We start from the raw sequence: 19,987 nt of genomic DNA on the forward strand, positions 1-19,987 counted from the left end.
TGGCCTTCATAAGTCTGGGCCAAGTCCATAATCTTTCCTTTTCCTGATGTGTATAGGTTTTTAATTGATAAACTCTAGTATATAAGCATGGACCCATTTCTTTTTCCCTTAAATCAACTTGTTTCTGCCTTTGAACTCCCATCTCACTGGGCTTGGTAGCAAATTTAGTCTTTCATGTGGTCTGCCTTCTATTCCACCAGATTGTACAAAATTCTGAGGCATTTTAGGCTGTACCAAAATATCAAGAAAGCTCCTCCTGTCTCATTGATAACTTCTGTGATGCCTACTGTCCACAGTCCTTTCAAGTCTAGCATCTGTGCTGCTTTTAATTCAAACTTGGGGACAGCATGAAAATCATGACTTTCTGCTTAGAGCTCAGTAGAGAAAAAATTTTGGAAGAGAAAGTAGGTCTTACTGAGAATCCTACTTCCTTCAGTGACAATGAGGCAAGATATTTTACTGACATTTAATCATATCAGCCCTCTGTTTCATGTTCTTTCCATGTTACCAAGCTGGATTTCCTGACTTCATTGACGGTATCATGCCAGGGTCTTGGAGGATAAGGGTCAAAAGACACATGACTTGAGAACAGAGTATTGGGAAGTGTATGAATGACAAAGGCCCATCTCTCCCAAGAACAGCCTTGCTCTATAGCTATAACCGAAGAAGGTAGCTAAACTCAAGCCACTGCTCTGTAGTCACTCAGGGACACTGAGCTCTAAGTGAAAAGTAATGATTTTCATGGTGTCCCCATATGTTCTTTGATATCATTTTTATTAGATTCCATATATGTGTGATATCATATGATGTTTGTCTTTCTCTGACTTACTTCCCTCAGTATGATAATCTCTCAGTCCATCCATGTTTCTGCAAATGGCATTATTTCATATTTTTTTATGAGTTGCTGCTTCTGAGTTAGTCTTATATGGGTTTCTGCAAGTTCTTTCTTTCTCTAGTCTCTTCTTCCCTGCACTAGTTCCATTTCTACTGGTTCACAGGGAAACCAAGGTCATGATAACCTTTGTCTTGAACTTGAATGGTTGCCATCAATTCTTATGGTTCCCATGGTAGACATTAGGGTTGTTTCATTAGGGTTGTTTCATCCAACCTCCGTACTGACACATGGTTGGATTACACTTTCTTAATTTTGTAGTTAGGCATGGCCATGACTTGCTTAGGCTAATGAAGTGTGAGCTCAAGTGATGTATTGTCACTTCTAGGGGTAATTTTACCAGTGAATGCATGGTTTTTGTTGCTCTACTTCATTTCTGGTTCATCAAGGAAGCCTGTACTAAGATGGACCTCCTTTGAGCCTCAGTCCTTGAATGACTGTAATGAACAGAATTCTGATGTGGTTGACACTAGGCTTGAAAGAGGGAATGAGGCCCTTCTTTGGTCTGGATTATTGAATGTATATATTATATGTATATTCCAAGTTTATACTAGCCTAAGGCCAATTGCAAGTAGAAAATGTGTTTAGATGTGGATAAGTAGTACAGTTTCCAGAAGTCCATATGTTTATTTATTTATTCAGTTTTATTGAGACATATTTGATATATAACATCATAAATTTTAAGGTGTGCAATATAAGAATTAGATATGTATATATATTGTGAAATGATCACAGTAAGTTTAGTTTAACATGACCTCACATAGTTAGATTTTTATTTTTACTTATCATAGCTTTTAAGATCTACTCTTTTAGCACTTTCAAATATACAATATAATATTGTTAACTATAGTCACATTGCCAGTTTATATTAAACTGTATTGCCAAGGACTCAAACAAGTTCTCCTTGATATTGGGTAGCAGCAGAGTCATATTTTAAAACATTCTGAACTTAACCTCTGAGCTTTTATGATAGGAAGCAATTCAGCAATGCAGGAAACTGAATTGAATGCCCTATAGATCATTTCTACATATGAGTTTCCGTTGTTCAAAACAAATCCATATTCATTCCAATGATTTCCCCTTCATTCTCTCAAACTCCCAAGCAGAAAAGATTAGATTCAAGTTTCTCATAAATTACACAGTTTTAACTCAGTAAATTTGCATAAGCCTCAAATACCAAACTTCCTACAACTAGTTGAAAAAGACATAGCATTTTTGTATCACATTATCTATTCATAGATTTTCAAATTATAAATTATCTGGCTTTTGTAGAATATAACTATGAGAAAGGTCAGCTTCAATTCCCACAGCAAAGATAGTGCCAGAAGGGTTATTCTACTTAATGAGCCTGAGATCAACTAGGAGAGTTGAGAAATAGAATGGAATCCCAGAAGAGCCAAATTTTAAGCAAAATAACCTTTTGGAGGAGTTTCTCAACACGAAGCCTATGTTAAGCACAAGATTCAAGTCATCAGCTCATGTTCACTCCATGCTAAGCCTGAAACGTGATATTCTGAATGGATAATAAATTCCTCTAAGGACTCTGGAGAGCCTTGTCTGGAGATTGGATAGACTCAGTGTGTGTAGTTGCATGTGCCTAGCAGAGTGAAGACATGATTATAGTTTCCATTCTCTTCAGTTTATTGCACTTCATTCTATTGCTTCTGCCCATGAAATGTTCTCCTTCCTCTCCTCCTCATGCCTTTCATTTCCCCCATCAAACGTAAATCAGTGTCCTTACTGTCTTTATTCAGTCAGTTTCCATCTTCTAAGATAACGTCTGTTTGTCTTCTAACCAGACTATACCCATCCTTCTTGGACCTTCCTAAATTCTTTCTCCTTCAGAAAGCCTTTTTATGACAGTAAGTCTTTTCTTTTTTCTTTGCCTTTTTCTCTGAGTATCTATTGTTTTTATAATCAAACCACAAAATTCTGAATTTTTTAATGATGTTTCTTGCTTCTCCTCAGTGAGATCTAAGCTTTCTTAAGACAGGGATTATATCCTATACATTTTTCACTTGTTGAATGGGCTTTGGCTGGGCATAAAGCAGGTACTAAAAACCTGTTGACTAATTATAGTGCTTTCTTTTTGCTTCCTGTCAAGATTACACTGTATTATTTGAGGTTCTTAGTTCAGCTGCTTTTAGGAAAATTTCACTGTTACAGCATGGGTCTTGCCAAATACATTACAATAAAAGACTATGCAAATGATGCAAATGAGTTCTAGTAATATGGCAGGTGAATTCAAAGTTTCATTGATCACCAGTTTCCTAAGTATTCATTGCATTTATATAAAACCACACTATTTGCCAAAATAATATTAATTATATATATTTTTCAAGGTACAAATGATTTTCATGTCTGTTTTAGCAGTACAGGTTATGAACACTTATGTGGTCTATTTTAAGTAGAGAAATAGCTTAGATTTACAAAAAATGTCTTAAAAAAAAGAAGCTAGAGAAGGTAAATGTGTGTTTTTTTTTGTTTTTTTTTGTCTTTTTGCCTTTTCTAGGACTGCTCCCGTGGCATATGGAGGTTCCCAGGCTAGGGGTCTAATTGGAGCTGTAGCTGCCGGCCTATGCCAGAGCCACAGCAATGCGGGATCTGAGCCAGTCTGCGACCTACACCACAGCTCATGGCAACACCAGATCCTTAACCCACTGAGTAAGGCCAGGGATTGAACGTGCAAATTCATGGTTCCTAGTCGGATTTGTTAACCACTGCACCACAACGGGAACTCTTTTTTTTTTTTTTTTTCTTTTTTAGAGGGGCACACCCACAGCATGTGGAAGTTCCCAGGCTAGAGGTTGAATTGGAGCCACAGCTCCTGATCGACACCATAGCCACAGCAATGCTGGATCCCTGACCCACTAATCGAGGCCAAGGATTGAACCTGCATTCTCATGGACACTAGTCGGATTAATTTCTGCTGAGTCATGATAGAAACTCTCAGATAAATCTTTAGTTCTGTAAGATATTTAGGTTTTAATGTATATCCACAATGAGTTCTAAGTTAATAAATAAATTTATTATCTGCTTCAACATTTAATTTTATCCTTTCCAATTTATATTGGTAAGTTCTATGAAATTATTGACTTATGTTAAAGCAAATTATTGGTTTGTTGACCATTGACAGGAAAATTAGATTTTCTTAAAATTCCTGATGGAATGAGTTTGAGAGTGTGAAAAACAGTAAATTAATTAATTAATTTAATGCAGGAAGACAGATTTTTTTGGTTGCTTGGAATGCTCTAAAACATATTTTCAAAGTAATATATGTTCATGTAGAAAATTTTAAAAATCAAAGACAAATAAAAATCATCAGTGACTGTAATCTTTGAGATAACTACTATTAACATTTTAATGTTCCTAGTTTTTTGAAACTTAGCATTTTACCATAGACATAAAATATATCTGATATTTTTGTCCTTAGCTACATAGAATAAATATAAATGCAAATATTTATAAAAATACTTTTAGGGGAATTCCCGTGGTGGCTCAGTGGTTAACGAATCCGACTAGGAACCATGAGGTTGTGGGTTCGATCCCTGGCCTCGCTCAGTGGGTTAAGGATCCAGCATTGCTGGGAACTGTGGTGTGGGTTGCAGATGCGGCTCAGAACCCGCATTGCTGTGGCTCTGGCGTAGGCTGGCGGCTACAGCTCCTATTCGACCCCTAGCCTGGGAACCTCCATATACTGCAGGAAGCGGCCCTAGAAAAGGCATAAAGATAAAAAAAGACACACACAAAAATTTTTTTTTAAATTGTGAAAATGTGAGCATACTTTACTGACTATAAATTTTTGCTCTGATGAATTAAAAACACAACTTAGCTTCTTGAGTTGCAGAATTTTATTTTTTATTATTATGTCGATGGAAAATTGCTGATTCTGATCTTGAGGGCCATTAATTTTTTTTATAAAACATTTTTAATCCTTCTGGGTAAATTGTTTAGCACAGGCTGGAACATATGCTCTAGTTAGAATTAGATACACAGTAATTTTTCCTCTTGAGATTTTCAGTGAATTTTAAGTGTTTGAGAGACATGCCAGATTGACAGATTATGTTAACTCAGAAAACATCTTAAACACTGATAAGTACAGAGAAAACCTATCTGCTTTGAGCACACTCAGAAATAACAGAAAGAACTTTTATGAAGCACAAAATACATGTGGGGGAGGTATATGAGGAAAAGATATTCACAAACAATAAAGAATTAAGGATAGTCTTTTATATAAAAATTGTGGTATAGAAGATTATCAGTAATTTTTATGGCTTTTATTATTTTGGAATGATTATATACATAGTTTTGAATAATCAACCATTATTTTTGGAACTACTTACATATGTTGGAGGTGGTTTAGCAACACATGACAGATATTAACCAGGAAGATTAGATGTCAGAATCCAAGTACAAATTCATTTAGATTGATGTGTATGTGTCTACAACATCTTGCCATTAAATGAACTGTGCAAGTGAACATGACTCAAAATCCAAACCATGTTGATATTATAGAATGAGTCTCCCAAATTGCATTTGTAGAATACCTCCTTCAGCTGTTTGGGGCTAGTACATTATAATAAGGCATTCTGCAGAAGTATGATTCTAAGATTTTCTTGTTTTCCTTGATGCTGGTTCTCTCTGGTAGACCTAGTCAGTAGATCGATTGTGGTTCCAGAACAGAGCGGAGAAACTCACTCTCATTCATCTCATATTTATGTAACAAATTATTGAACAGATATTACTGAATGAAGGAACACATAAGGAAAATAAACTCTTTACATTATAGCAGAATCATGCATTTGAAGGGCAATGCTGCGAACATCCAGAAATAGAGCTTTGGTTGTGAAGGATACAGATCTCCTCAAGAGTTATCCCAAAGTAGATTTTGCGAAAATTTTAAAGGCTCCTGGACAAATTAGTAAGAAGCACAATAACAGAACACAATTGTATAGAGAAAAATGGGTGGGATAATTTGATAGGCTTTAGTTACATCCCAGTGCAGAGAAAAAGGTCTTTCACAAAGCAGATTACAGGAAGAACAGAGACAGAGAGTAGAGGCTTATTTTTGCAACCCTGTTGCAAGTCACCTTTCATTTGGATCAAGATTGGCTTGGCCTCTCAGAAAGCCCAGCTGTGTCTCCACCCACTGGGGGGAGAGAGGAGTCAAAACAATTATCCTGCAAATTTTCTAAAACAGACAAAATTGCAGAAACAGTCTTCTCATTTCCCCCTGAATTATCCAGATAGGGAGTCCAGCATGATTCAGTTTCTGAGGGAATCTTTCCCTCCTCTTCATTTTGCATCTGTGCATGCAGGCTCTTTCCCTCATTTCTGGCACTTGAAATTTTCCTACTGCTAAATACTTTGAATTCTTTACTTTTACAGTTTGGCCAGGTAGATCTGAGAAGTTCCATATCTCAAGCATATGCATACACACACTCACAAAATGGAGCTCCATCCCCACAATAATTCTACCTCAATGTACTCAATGTTGAAGAAGAGCCAAATGAGGAGCAGAAGCTTATATAAAATTGCCCAAGATTCAGGGGAGGCTTAATTTAATCTTATTTTTCTAAATACATTCTCTGCTCTTTGACGGGAGGGATGATGTTGTATATTTCTGATTGTAACCACCATGACACTTAAGAGGATTTAGTCACATAGCTGGTTTTTTTTTTTTACGTTTTATTGAAATTTGATTGATTTATAAAATCATGATAATTTCTGCTGTACATAAAGTGATTGAGTCATATATATACACATATCCATTCTCTTTCAGATTGTTTTCCCAAAAAGATTATCACAGAATATTGTGTAGAGTTCTTTGTGCTATACAGCAGGTCCCGTTGGCCAATCATTCCATATACTTTGGTGTGCATATGCCACTTCCAAACCCCCAGTGCATCCCTCCCACTGTCCCACCTGATCCTTTTGGTAACTATAAGTTTAAGGATCTTGCGTTGCTGTGAGCTGTGCTGTAGGTCACAGACATGGCTCAGATACCATGTTGCTGTGGCTGTGGTGTAGACTGGCAGGTACAGCTCCAATCGGAGCCCTAGCCTGGGAAATTCCACATGCTATGGGTGAGACCCTATAAAGCCAAAAAACAAAAACAAAGTCCGTGAGTCCATTTCTGTTCTGCAAATGAGCTCATTTATATCTTTTTTTTTTAAGATTCCACATATAAGTGAAATTATATGGTATTTGTCTTTCATCGACTAACTTCACTTAGTATGGTAATTTCATGTTGCTGCAAATTGCATTACTTCATTCTTTTTTATGGCTGAGTAATATTTCATTGTATGTATGTATCATATTTTCTTTATTCATTCCTCTGTTGATGGACATTTACAATAGCCATGTCTTGGCTATTGTAAATAGTGCTGCAATGAACATTGAGGTGCATGTGTCTTTTTGAATTATGGTTTTCTCCAGATAGATGCCCAGGAGTGAGATTGCTGGATTGTATGGTAGTTCTATCTTTAGTTTTTTGAGCAACTTCCATACTGTTTTCCATATTGGTTGCATCAATTTACATTATCACTAACAGTGTAAGAGGATTCCTTTTTCTCTAAACTCTCTCCAGCATTTGTTGTTTGTAGACTTTTTGACTGTGGTCATTCTGGCTGGTGTAACATGGTACTCCATAGCAGTTTTGATTTGCGTTTCCCTAATAATTAGTGATGTTGACGTCTTTTTGTGTGTTTACTGGCTTATCTGTATGTCTTTTCTGGAGAAGTGTTTTAGATCTGCCATTTTTCTTTTTTTTTTTTCTTTTTTAATTGCCATACCTGCAGCATATGGAAGTTCCCAGGCTAGGGGTCCAATTGGAGCTACAGCTGCCAGCCTTAGTCACAGCCACAGCAACACAGGATCCAAGCTGTGTCTGTGACCTGCACCACAGCTCATGGCAATGCTGAATCCTTAACCCACTGAGCAAGGCCAGGGATCAAATCCACATCTTCATAGATACTAGTTGGGTTTGCAACCCACTAAACTACAGCAAGAACTCCCAATCTTATTTTTTGACTGGGCTGTTTGCTTTTTTTGATACTGAGCTGCAGGAGGTGTTTGTGTATTTTGGAGATTAAACTGATTAAACTCTCGTCAGTTGCTTTATTTGCAAATATATTCTTGCATTCTGTGAGTTGTCTTTTGTTTATGGTTTCCTTTGTTGTGCAAAAACTTTTAGTTACAGCTTTTTTTTAATAAAGCATTTTTTGAAATTGAAATCTCAGTTTAGTGCTTATTTAATGTGGTATAAGTCTTTAAGCAGAGTCTTTGATATGTGTGACTCTGAGAAAGGGGTGGTTGCATGTTATCTTAGTCTGTTTTGGCTGCTATAACCAAAGATCACAACATCGGTGACTTATAAACAACAGAAATTTATTTCTCATAGTTCTAGAGGCTGGAAGTCCAAGATCAGGATGCCAGCATGGTCAGGTTCTGATTAGAACCCTCTTCTGGCTTGCAGACTGCCGACTTCTCACTATGAACTCACATGACAGAAGGAGCTGGAGAGCTGTGTGTGGTCTCTCTTATAAGGCAGTAATAGCACCTGTGAGGGTTCCACACTCATAACCTAAGCAGCTCCCAAAGGCTCCACCTCCTACTGTCATCACTTTGGGGATTAGAATTTCAACATATAAATTGTGGAGGGGAGGCACAAACATTTGATTTACAGCACTTTTTTTTTTTTTAACTCAATGAATTTACTACATTGGTAGTTGTACAATGATCATCACAACCCAATTTTATAATCCATCCCAAACCCCCAGCATCCCCCTACCCCCCAACCCCTCTCCTTTGGAAAACAAAAATTTTCCAAAGTCTGTGAGTCAGTGTCTGTTCTGCAAAAAAGTTCATTGTGTCCTTTTTTTCAGATTCCACATATAAGTGATAGCATTTGATGTTGGTGTCTCATTGTCTGATGGACTTCACTTAGCATGATAATTTCTAGGTCCATCCATGTTGCGAAAAATGCTGTTATTTCTTTCCTTTTAATGGCTGAGTAATATTCCGTTGTGTATCTGTACCACTTCTTAATCCACTTCTCTGTCAATGGACATTTAGGTTGTTTCCATGTCTTGGCTCTTGCAAATAGTGCTGCAATGAACATTGCAGTACATGTGTCTTTTTGAGTCAATGTTTTCTCTGGATAGATGCCCAGGAGTGGGATTGCTGGATCAAATGGGGGTTCTCTTTTTAGTTTCCTGAGGAATCCCCATACTGTTTTCCACAGTGGTTGCACCAATTTACAGTCCCCCAACAGTGTAATAGGGTTCTTTTTTCTCCACCCCCTCTCCAGCACTTATTGTCTGTAGACTTTCTGATGATTGCCATTCTGGCTGGTGTAAGGTAGTACCTCATCGTGGTTTTGATTGGCATTTCTCTAATACTGAGTGATGTTGAACATCTTTTCATGTGTTTTTTGGCCATCCATATGTCTTCTTTGGAGAATTGTCTGTTTAGATCTTCTGCCCATTTTTAGATGGGGTTGTTTGTTTTTTTGGTATTGAGCGGTAGGAGGTATTTATAAATTTTGGAGATCAATCCCTTGTCAGTTGATTCATTTGCAAAGATTTTCTTCCATTCTGTGGGTTGTCTTTTCATTTTGTTTAGGGTTTCCTTTGCTGTGCAAAAAAATTTTAAGTTTAATTAGTTCCCATTTGTTTATTTTTGTTTTTACTGTCATTCCTCTAAGAGGTGGATCTGAGAAGATGTTGCTGTTGTTTGTGTTGGAGAGTGTTTGGCCTATGTTTTCCTCTAAGAGTTTTATAGTATCTGGTCTTATATATAGGTCTTTGATCCATTTGGAGTTTCTTTTTGTGTATGGTGTTAGGGAGTGTTCTAATTTCATTCTTTTCCATGTGGCCGTCCAAGTTTTCCCAGCACCACTTATTGAACAAGCTGTCTTTTCTCCATCGTATAGTCTTGCCTCCTTTGTCCTGGATTAGTTGCTGTTGGTGCGTGGGTTTAATTCTGGGCTTTCTGTCCTGTTCCACTGAGCTATATTTCTGTCTTTGTGCCAGTACCATAAGGTTTTGATGATTGTTGCTTTGTAGTATAGTCTGAAGTCCGGGAGCCTAATGCTTCCAGCTCCATTTTTCTTTTTCAGGATGTCTTTGGCTATTCTGGGTCTTTTGTGCTTCCAAACAAACTTTAAAGTAATTTTGTTTGAGTTCTGTGAAATACATCCTTGGTAATTTGATAGTATTGCATTGAATCTATAGATTGCCTTGGGTAGAATAGGCATTTTGATAATATTGACTCTTCCAATCCAAGAGCATGGTCTGTCTTTTGATCTGTTTGTGTCATCTTTGATTTCTTTCATCAATGCCTTATAGTTTTCAGGGTACAGGTCTCTTGCCTCTTTAGGTAGGTTTACTCCTAGGTATTTTATTCTTTTGGTTGTGATGGTAAATGGGCTTGCTTCCCTAATTTCTCTTTCGGATCTTTCATTCTTGGTATATAGAAATGCTGTCGTTCTGTGTATTAATGTTGTATCCTGCAACTTTGCCAAATTCATTGATGAGCTCTAACAGTTTTCTGGTAGAGCCTTTAGGATTCTCTAGGTATAGTATCATGTCATCTGCAAATAGGGATAGTTTTAGTTATTCCTTTCCAATTTGGATTCCTTTTATTTCTTTTACTTCTCTGATTGCTGTGGCTAGGACTTCCAAAACTACGTTGAACAGTAGTGGTGAGAGCAGACATCCTTATCTTGTTCCTGATTTCAGTGGGAATTCTTTCAGCTTTTCACTGTTGAGAATGATGTTAGCTGTGGGTTTGTCATATATGGCCTTTATTATGTTGAGGTAGGTTCCCTCTATGACCACTTTCTGAAGGGTTTTTATCAGAAATGGGCATTGGATTTTGTCAAAGGCTTTTTGCGTCTATTGAGAGGATCATATGGTTTTTATTCTTCAGTTTGTTAATATGGTGTATCACAGTGATTGATTTGCAGATATTGAAGAATCCTTGAATCCCTGGATAAATCCCACTTGATCATGATATACAATTAGATATTAGCTCTTAGGTAATTAGGTATTAGGTATTATAGCTTCTCTAAATGATAGAATTCACCTGTGAAATCATCTGGTCCTCAGGAAACAAGAAAAAGCTCAAATAAACAACCTAACTTTCCAGCTAAAGCAGCTAGAGAGAGAATAACATTCAAGACCTAAAGTTAGTAGAAGGAAAGAAATCATAAAGATCAGAGCAGAAATCAATGAAATAGAAACAAAGAAAACCTTAGAAAAGATCAATGAAAGGAAAAGCTGATTCTTTGAGAAGATCAACAAAATTCATAAAAACCTAGCTAGACTTATCAAAAAAAAAAGAGAGAGGACTCAAATCAGTAAAATTAGAAATGGAAAATGAGAAGTAACAACGGACATCACAGAAATACAAAGGATCTTAAGAGTCTACTATATGCAACTATATGCCAATAAAATGGAAAACCTAGAAGAAATGGACAAATTCTTAGAGAAGTACAATCTTCCAAGACTAAACCAGATGAAATAGAAAAGCTGAACGGACTAATCACAAGTACTGAAATTGAAACTGTGATTAAAAAAACAAAAGTACATCACATGGTTTTAGGGAGCTACTTAGCCTCTCAATCTCTTCATGTTGTGGGGAGGACAGCAGAGGCAGAGCCACGCTAAGAAATGGCAGCACCTTGGATGATTTTAACAATTTAGTGATTTTTTTTTTTTTTCTCTTTAGGGATGCACCTATAGCATATGGAAGTTCCCAGACTAGGGGTCAAATAGAAGCTGTAGCTGCCGACCTACGCTATAGCCACATCGATGCCAGATCCAATCTGCATCTGTGACCTACACCACAGCTTTTAACAGCGCTAGATCCTTAACCCATTGAGCGAGGCCAGGAATTAAACCCATATCCTCATGGATACTGGTCAGGTTGTCAACTGCTGAGTCACAATGGGAACTCCTAATTTCGTGATTTTCTTTCAAATTATTCTTTTTTGAATGTTTCTTTAATTTTTGAGAAATAACTGAATAAGCTGTGAGAGAAGGATAAAGAAAGAGAACTACTTGTAGCCATTCTCGGCTTTTCTAAAATAATCACCAGAAACTTGCATTCCCCTCTTAGCAAAAACAAACAAACAAACAAAAAAAAACCTCAAAACCCCGTGGTCAATCACATGTAGTTTCCTTAGAGAGAAGGCAGCGTTGGCAAATTGTCACAATGTCCAGTGTCCTCTAACCTCCCACTTTCTGAGTTTATTCCTTCCAACTATAACCAGTTTTCTTGAGAAGAGTACAGATTAGAACAAATTTCTTCATCTGATTCCTGTCCAGTGACATGTAGTGACTTCAGAAACAGGCACAATGTACAGTTGCCCAGCCTGGGAGCTGGCTTTGGGCTGAATTTGTGATGCAAAAAGCTTGGATAAACTATTTTGCTTCTGGATGTTGCTGAGTCATGTGCAACAATGTGATTGAAATATCCTGGGCTCCATCTAAATCCCCTCTAACCTTTTGGAGATGACTTTTTGGAGGTGTCCAATACAGAGATGAAAAATAGAAGGTGTTTGGACTGTAATTATTTTTTCCTTCTTCCTGAGTTCTGCTTGGGAAGAGACTGACTTATTACATTTTTGTATTCTAGACACTCTCCACAATGCATGTGGCTGGGCGAAGCTGCAACAAGAGTACAGTTTCCTAGGGCTTCTGAAGGTGAGCAAGAAGCAACATGTAATTAGAAGCCACCAACCGAAAAGCCACAAAGTTGCACTCAGCTTTCTTTATAAAATTTTACTTTGTTGGTCATAATTCTGGTATTAATACGTATTGGTCTGAATCTACATTAGCATCCTCTGGGATTTAGAAGCAATTACATTTAAAAATGGAATTGTGGTCAACACATAAACAGGAATGATCTTTAAAGCAAATGAAACAAAGGCTCTAATTACAAATCCATTTAATTTACAGACAGAGAGAATTAACCTTTGGTTCATTGGCAAATAAATATGCAGAGAAACAATAATCCGCAATTTAATAACATGAACAAAGTGTTTCTTATAAGCTTCAGGGCTGCTGTTTGATCATAGTTTCCATATCACTTCACCTTTTGAATTTTAAAAGGGTTGAGAAGAAATTAATGAGAGAAGAGAATCAGTTCTAAGTTAGATTCTGATTACTCTTTCTTATTTATTATGTCTGGAGATTATTTATATATGAAAAACCTCTATGACATAACGTATTTACAATGGGCTGCCAGTCCTCACTTTTAACATTCATTCTATCTGGCTAAATTGTGAAGCTCTTCATATGAAATAGGTTATGTGGCCAAAGATTTTAAGAGTTTATCAGTCAGGGTGTAGCCAGGAAAAGAGTGACCAAAAGTAATGTTATAGCCTGAGTTGTATTTCCCCAAGTTCATATGTTGAAACTATAATCCCTAGTCCCTCAGAATGTGAATGTATTTAGAAATGGGGACTCTAAAGGGGTAATTAATTTAAAAAGAGGCCATTAGGGTGGGCCCTAATTCAGTAGGGTCTGTGTTCTTAAAAAGAAAATTTGGACACACCGGAGAGTCCCCAGGGATATGCACCCACAGAGAAAAAGACTGCATGAAGAGGCAGCAAGAGGGCATCTAGCTACAAGCCAAAGAGAGAAACCTCATAGGAAACAAGTCATGGAGGCATCTTGATCTTGGGCTTCAGAAGTGTGAGAAAATAAATTCTGTTGTTGGAACCGCCCAGTCTGTGATATTTTGTTAAGACAGCTCTAGCAAATTAACAAAAAATGTTAGGAGAAGAGGAGGTTTTCTATAGAAATTAGACTTCATACAGATGTGAGAGAGGGAGAGAAGTGAAGAATAAAGAGGAGAATCAAAAGGTCAGAAAGTCACCAATCACAGTGGCCCAGAACATGGGTTCTCAATGTGGTGTCTGGGAACACACTGGCATCCCTGAGGCCTTTTCTGGGTCCCAAAGACCCTTTCAGGAAGTCAGCAAGGTCAAAAATGTCTTAATAACAATATTTGGAGGTATTTTCCTTTTTATCTTTCAGTCTGTCATGAGTGTATGGTGGGTAATTTCAGAGGTTATGTGATTTAGGATTATACATTGAGATGGAATGTGGATGTATTTCATGTTTTTAAAAAGTCTTAGTTTTAGTTTATAATATTGGTAGATATAATTCACAAATACTAAAACTCTGTGGTCTTCAGTAGTTTTTAAGAGTATAAAACAGTTCTAAGACCAAACAGTTTGGAACCTCAAACATGAAGTTTGGTGAAAGTACGCAGATTGGAGTTTATAGGAGAATCCCCAAAAGTGTGTCTGGTCATTGGAGTGGAATTGCAAAGGGGAGCTCATGGAGAAGTCAGTGGAAGCTTCTGCCTTCATGGGAACTGTAATTAAGCATTTGGTGGTTGGCTTGGGACCCCCATCAATGGGAAGGCCAGGAGTCAGGAAGACCAGAGGAATCAGGAACTCTTTCAGCATCTCCATAGCTAGCTGTCACTGTGTCTGATTGCCATGGCTTATTGAAAGTAATAGCCTCTGCTTCACTTCTGCTACTAAACTTCTTGAAAAGTTCATTCTTGGTCAGCTCTAATCCAGAATGTACTTAGTTCCAAGTCATAGACAGAAGAGGAATATACTAACAGACAAAACACAGTATAGCACATTTCAGCCTTCCAATTTAGCCTTCCACATACACTTTAAACCAAAATATTTAACTCCTAAATAAAGAAAATAGAAGAATAATGCTTGCATATAATGTGTTGAAAGTGTCCTTTGTACAAATAAAAACATGTTAATCCTGCCCTCAAAAGAAATCTCATGTACCATTTTACACATCTTTCGGGAATGTTCCTTCCTCTTCTAACTGCATCATGCCTCCCATTTGAGAAACTGTAATAAATTCCTTATATATGTGCAAGTCACTATCAATACTTTAGGTTAGATAGTAGGTAAATGGGAGAGGAAAAATGTGGTTCTTATCTATTTGACTGTATTTGTATCAAAGTAAGGAAGAAATATTCACACCATTACAGTTATAGTTTCTGCTGCAGGTAACGTGGTGAACCTGGTATTTAAGAGTTCCCCCTGCTAATTCTCATTCCATATTCTCTTTGCCATAGAAAGAACCTGAAGTGGTCAAGGTTTCCTGTGAGCCAGTGAATTAATCCCAAAAGGTCTCTGACATTTGTAGTCTTGCTTATGTTGGGGGTCTTGTGGTCCATGAACTTTTACCACAGAATATTAGATGCTAAATGAATGACACTACAGATAATTTTCTAGGTTCCAGGCATATCCCTGCCCACATAGGAGTAGCAGAAATCCAATTTACTGTTTATAGTCAGAATCACCCACCCCAACCAGTGCAGTAACCCCTTCTTTGCCCACTTTTTTCAGTGGAATAAAGAGCCAATAGTGTCCAGCTAACAGTCTCAACTCCCTGTTCAATGGAACTATAGCTGTGTCCCATAGTGGAAGCAGTTCACCCTTGGGAACTAAGACTTCTAAACCAGCATAGCCCCAAATTGTGGAGATTAAAAAGTAAAAATTTTTCTAATGGATCATTAAGTGTCGTGGTGAGAAGAGTTGTCCACATCTATAGTTCTTAATTCCCAGGCCATGACTCCTAGCCACAGTAGAAAGCATATTGTATTTTGGTCACTGAGTCAGAGAATACACTGGATTCTAAAAACAATATCCCAGTCCTAGAAACTGACATGGTAAGTGAATCTTTAGGCCTTTCCACATTCCATCAAGCCAACTGCTTCAGAGTGATGGAAAACACCATGAGAGCAGTGAATCCCTTGATTAGGAGTCTAATGCCGCATTTCATTCACTGTATATTGAGTTCGTTGGTCAGAAGTAAGGCTGTTCGGAAAACTATGATGGTAAATAAAGCATTCTGTAAAGTCTGCGAAAATTAGTTTTACCAGAAGTATGGAAGGCAAGGCAAACCCACATGAAGAAGTGAAACAAATTGATGCCTCTTCCGTGATCGATCTTATTCACTTAATCAGTGTTCCTTCAGTTCTTCTTAGTTGCCATATAGAGGGCTCAGTGTTGGTTCCTTCTGATGGCTGATTATGGTCTCAGATTGACCTTGCTGAGAGAAAGGTTCCTGAACCCTTGTTAATCTCCATTCCTGTTGCTGTTGCCAGTTTGTATAGGATCCCATATGGCAGTGAAAAAAGTGACTGGAGAAAAAGTGACTGACCTCCACATTTGGGTCATGTTTTTTGCTTGATTGGTAAGAGCCTTTTTTGCTAAAGTTACTTTTCAGTGAGCATTTATGTGAGGCATAAATATCTTCACACTATTTGCCCATTCTGAGAGGTCTGTACAAATAACTTTTCCTCAACCTTGTTGTCATCAATGGCACAGTTTGCTCTTTCCAAGTCCCTGGTAAGCTAGAGAAATGGTTAGCCTGTGCCCATGGCTGAGTGTATATCCGTACCTCTGGAAATCTTTCCTTCCGGGCAGAATGAATATATTCATTTTTCTCCTCAAAGATCTGCTTGATCTTCAGGCTACAGACCTCCAACCAGCTACTTTTAAGTTGTACCCATGTTTATACAAAACCATCTGTAGGGTAGTCTTCCATTTTTCATTTATTAGCTAACTGGTCCCTATTTTCACAAATTTGGTGATTTAGAAAATACCTAGTTCTTGATGGGTAGCTCAGATGAATAGTAAATTGGTGGTTTGTGTTCAAGCATTCAGTTTCTATTAGGATCCACGATCCATGAATAAGCTAGGGAGAATAGTTAAATGGAGAAGAGTTACATGTAGAAGTTGAAGCAAAGATAACTGTTCAAAATACTAAAGATCTGTATTGTGATTCACCTATATAATGACCAGCCACAGGCTTCCTACAACAGCTCTTTAAGCACCATTGGATCTATTGGATCATGTGGACCAAACAGTAGAGCAGCTTGCGAGATAAATTGCATCTGGTTCACAGAGCCTTCTCTTCCTCTGGCTCCCACTCAAAATGGATCATTTTATAGATTTCTTAGTAAATGGGTCAGAGCAGCCCTGTACAAAAGATGTGTATATGTTGACTCCAAGATCTGAAGAGTCTCAGTTGTTGTTGTACCTCTTTTTTTGGTGGTAGGAGGTACAAGATCAGTGACATGTCCAGCTTAGAGGGGTAGCTCAACCTGCCCCAGACCACTGAAGCCCAAGAAATAAAAGCAGGAATTCAGGTCTGTGTTTCTTTGCTCCAGCTGGAAAAGAAATCGCATCGGAATATCAGTGGCAATCGGAGCTGGAACCTAAGTTTACAGTAACACACTGTTATTCCCAAGGATTCATTTATGTTCTGCACAGTCCAGAGAGGTGAGCTAAATGCATATTTGGTAGGAATAATCATGCTTTCACCCGTCAAGTCCTTGATGGTGGCACTAATTTTTGCAAGCCTTCTGGGAATGTGGTTTACTTTTTTCGTAGGTAGAGGCAGTTATGGGAGTTATCCCTTCCTCTTTCTTTTAAAACTCCTTCAGGAATCAATATGGTCATTTTATTAGTCTGTTAGGGATATCATAACACCACAGACTAGGTGGCTCAAACAGCAGGAATTTATTTTCCCATAGTTTCGGAGGCTGGATGTTGAAGATCAAGGTGTTGGTTTTGGTTGGTTTGTCCTGAGGTCTCCCTTCTTGACCTGTAGATGGCTGCCTTCTTGTTGTATCCTCATAAGGCCTTTCCTCTGTGTGCTCATTACTCCTGCTGTGTACCTTTGTGTCTCTTCTTATAAAGATACTGGTCCGACTGGATTAAAGGGCCCACTAACATGGCTTCATTTTAAATAATTACCTCTTTATTTTTATTTTATTTAAAAAGATTTTTTTTTAGAGTCATACCCAAGGCATATGGAAGTTCCCAGGCTAAGGGTCGAATCAGAGCTGCAGCTGTCGGCCTATACCACAGCCACAGCGACGCCAGATCTGAGCTACATCTACGACCTACACCACAACTCACAGCAACTCCAGATCCTTAACCCACTGAGTGAGGCCAGGATTTGAACCTGCATCCTCATGGATACTAGTCAGATTCACTTCCACTATACCACAGTGGGGACTCTCTATTTTTATTCTTTTATTAATTTTTTTAGGGCCACACCCATGGCATATGAAAGTTACCGGGCTAGGGGTCGAATTGGAGCTACAACTGCCAGCCTACACCATAGCCACAGCAACAACAGTTCTGAGCTATGTCTGTGACCTACACCACAGCTCACAGCAACACTGGATTCTTTACCCACTGAGCGGGGCCAGGGATCGAACCCACATCCTCATGGATATTAGTTGGATTTTTTTCCACTGCACCACAATGGGAACTCCAGTCAGTATCTTAATTTTAACATGAGACCTCCTAAAGCTATGGTTTAATTAATCATCTACGGATTCAGATTTGAGGTTTATTTTTCAGAAATAATGAACCTTCGTGTGCAGGAGATGAGTTTCCTCTCTCATCTTCTTCCCGCTATGTTTGATGGGTGCAGCAATTTGGTCACCCAAAGCCTTGACTTTTATAAGCGCTCGGTTGACTTCAGGTAATAATTTAAGTGATTTTTGCCACTGGATGTCATGGACTGCCATTGGCTCACTTACTAACAGGATTTAAGTCATTATTGCCTTTATATCCAGTTAGAACAGAGAAAAAAATATTTCGTATTCCCCTCCCTAAGATCCTGTTCCTCTGAGACCACATTCAGTACTAACCTTGGACCATCAGCATTCACTCATAAAACAACCAATAAAATACCGGCAGGGGTAGGATTACCATAGAAATTAGAGCTTATATACATGTAGGAGGAACCAGGAAAATGACAGTCTGAATGAGAGGAATCAAGATCAGGAAAAGTCACTACCACAAAAGTCAGAAACTTAAGTGTTAATTAATGTGTAGGTCCAAACCCCTGGGAAAATCCCCCAAAATGTCTGTTTTAAGCAGAATTGCAAAAAGAATTTCACTGAGGAAGAATGTAAAGGTGGAGCTGGTGGAGAGCTCTGTGGAAGCTGCCACCTCTGTGGGAAATGCTGCCTAGTGTTTGGTGGTTGGCTTGGGTTACTCTTGGCTGACACAGCTAGACGCTGGGAAAAGAGCTTAAAGCTGGAGCCCTTTAGGCACAATTACCATGTCTGTCACTGTGGCCAGCTTTCACCCAGGAGTTTATGGAAAAGGATTTCTGGGAGATGTTATTCCCGGTCTCAGAGGGAAGTGATAACACCACGGTGACAAAACACAATCCAGCATACAGACAGTGGAATGAGGGTACTCTGTGACATAGTTATACAAATTAACAAGCAATTCAGTATAATAGATATAGTGTAATATGCTTTATTTTGTTTCCATTCAAAGTCGTCAAGAAGGGCGATACCAATTATAATTTAGACTCCTCACTCCCTTATTTTCCACAAAGACCTAGAGATTTACTCAGATCTTAAATTAAAGAGATATCCATTGTGGTCAGCCTTGTGGCCATGTGGCTGCTCTTAGTCCAGGGTCCAGTTTGTTTGTTTGTTTATTTATTTATTTTCAGAAACTGGCATGTCCCAGTGCAAAGCTTGACCATTGGGACATTCATCTTCCTAGTGTCTCTCCCACCCTCCTTCCCATGTGAGTTTGACTTTGACAGTGCTTAGCAGGAATTATCTCTCTTTTATAAGGAATCTGTAACTTCTCCTCCCCAAACTCAGTCATGTTGAGAAGCACCTTTCTTTAACCCCAGGACTCCATAGCCTCCAAAATGTCTTTTTTTTGAGGGGGCGAAATTCAGCCTCATTCTTTTAGGAGACTTGGCCTTTCAAACGAAGGTCTATCAGAGTTGTCTTTAGAATTGCCCCATTCCTACTGTTAACTTGATTTCCCCAAACTGGAAGGTTATCTTTCTTATTTGTGATTAAAAAAAAAGATACAAGTGAATTTCTCAATTTACTCTGCCTTTTATTCATAGTAATGTCTTGTCTGTTGACTAAACCAAGAAGGTTACTGTTTCAACTGGATTTCTTAGAATTTGCACATTTGTTGTTTGCATACTGACCAGAAGAATTAATGGGCTTTGATAATGTTTGGAACACTTTTAAAGG

At 38.1% G+C, this 19,987-nt stretch overlaps 1 protein-coding gene across 1 annotated transcript in view; it reads left to right on the forward strand.

The window, feature by feature from the left end:
- PLCZ1 (phospholipase C zeta 1) overlaps positions 1 to 19,987 on the forward strand; it is a 194,849-nt gene that overhangs the window by 3,452 nt on the left and 171,410 nt on the right. Inside the window, exon 2 of the mRNA XM_021091174.1 lies at positions 12,536 to 12,603. The gene's annotated coding sequence lies outside the window, so the exon portion shown is untranslated. The remainder of the gene's footprint in view (positions 1 to 12,535; positions 12,604 to 19,987) is intronic.

Source organism: Sus scrofa, chromosome 5, assembly GCF_000003025.6.
Source record: "Sus scrofa isolate TJ Tabasco breed Duroc chromosome 5, Sscrofa11.1, whole genome shotgun sequence".
Lineage (NCBI taxonomy): Eukaryota > Metazoa > Chordata > Mammalia > Artiodactyla > Suidae > Sus > Sus scrofa.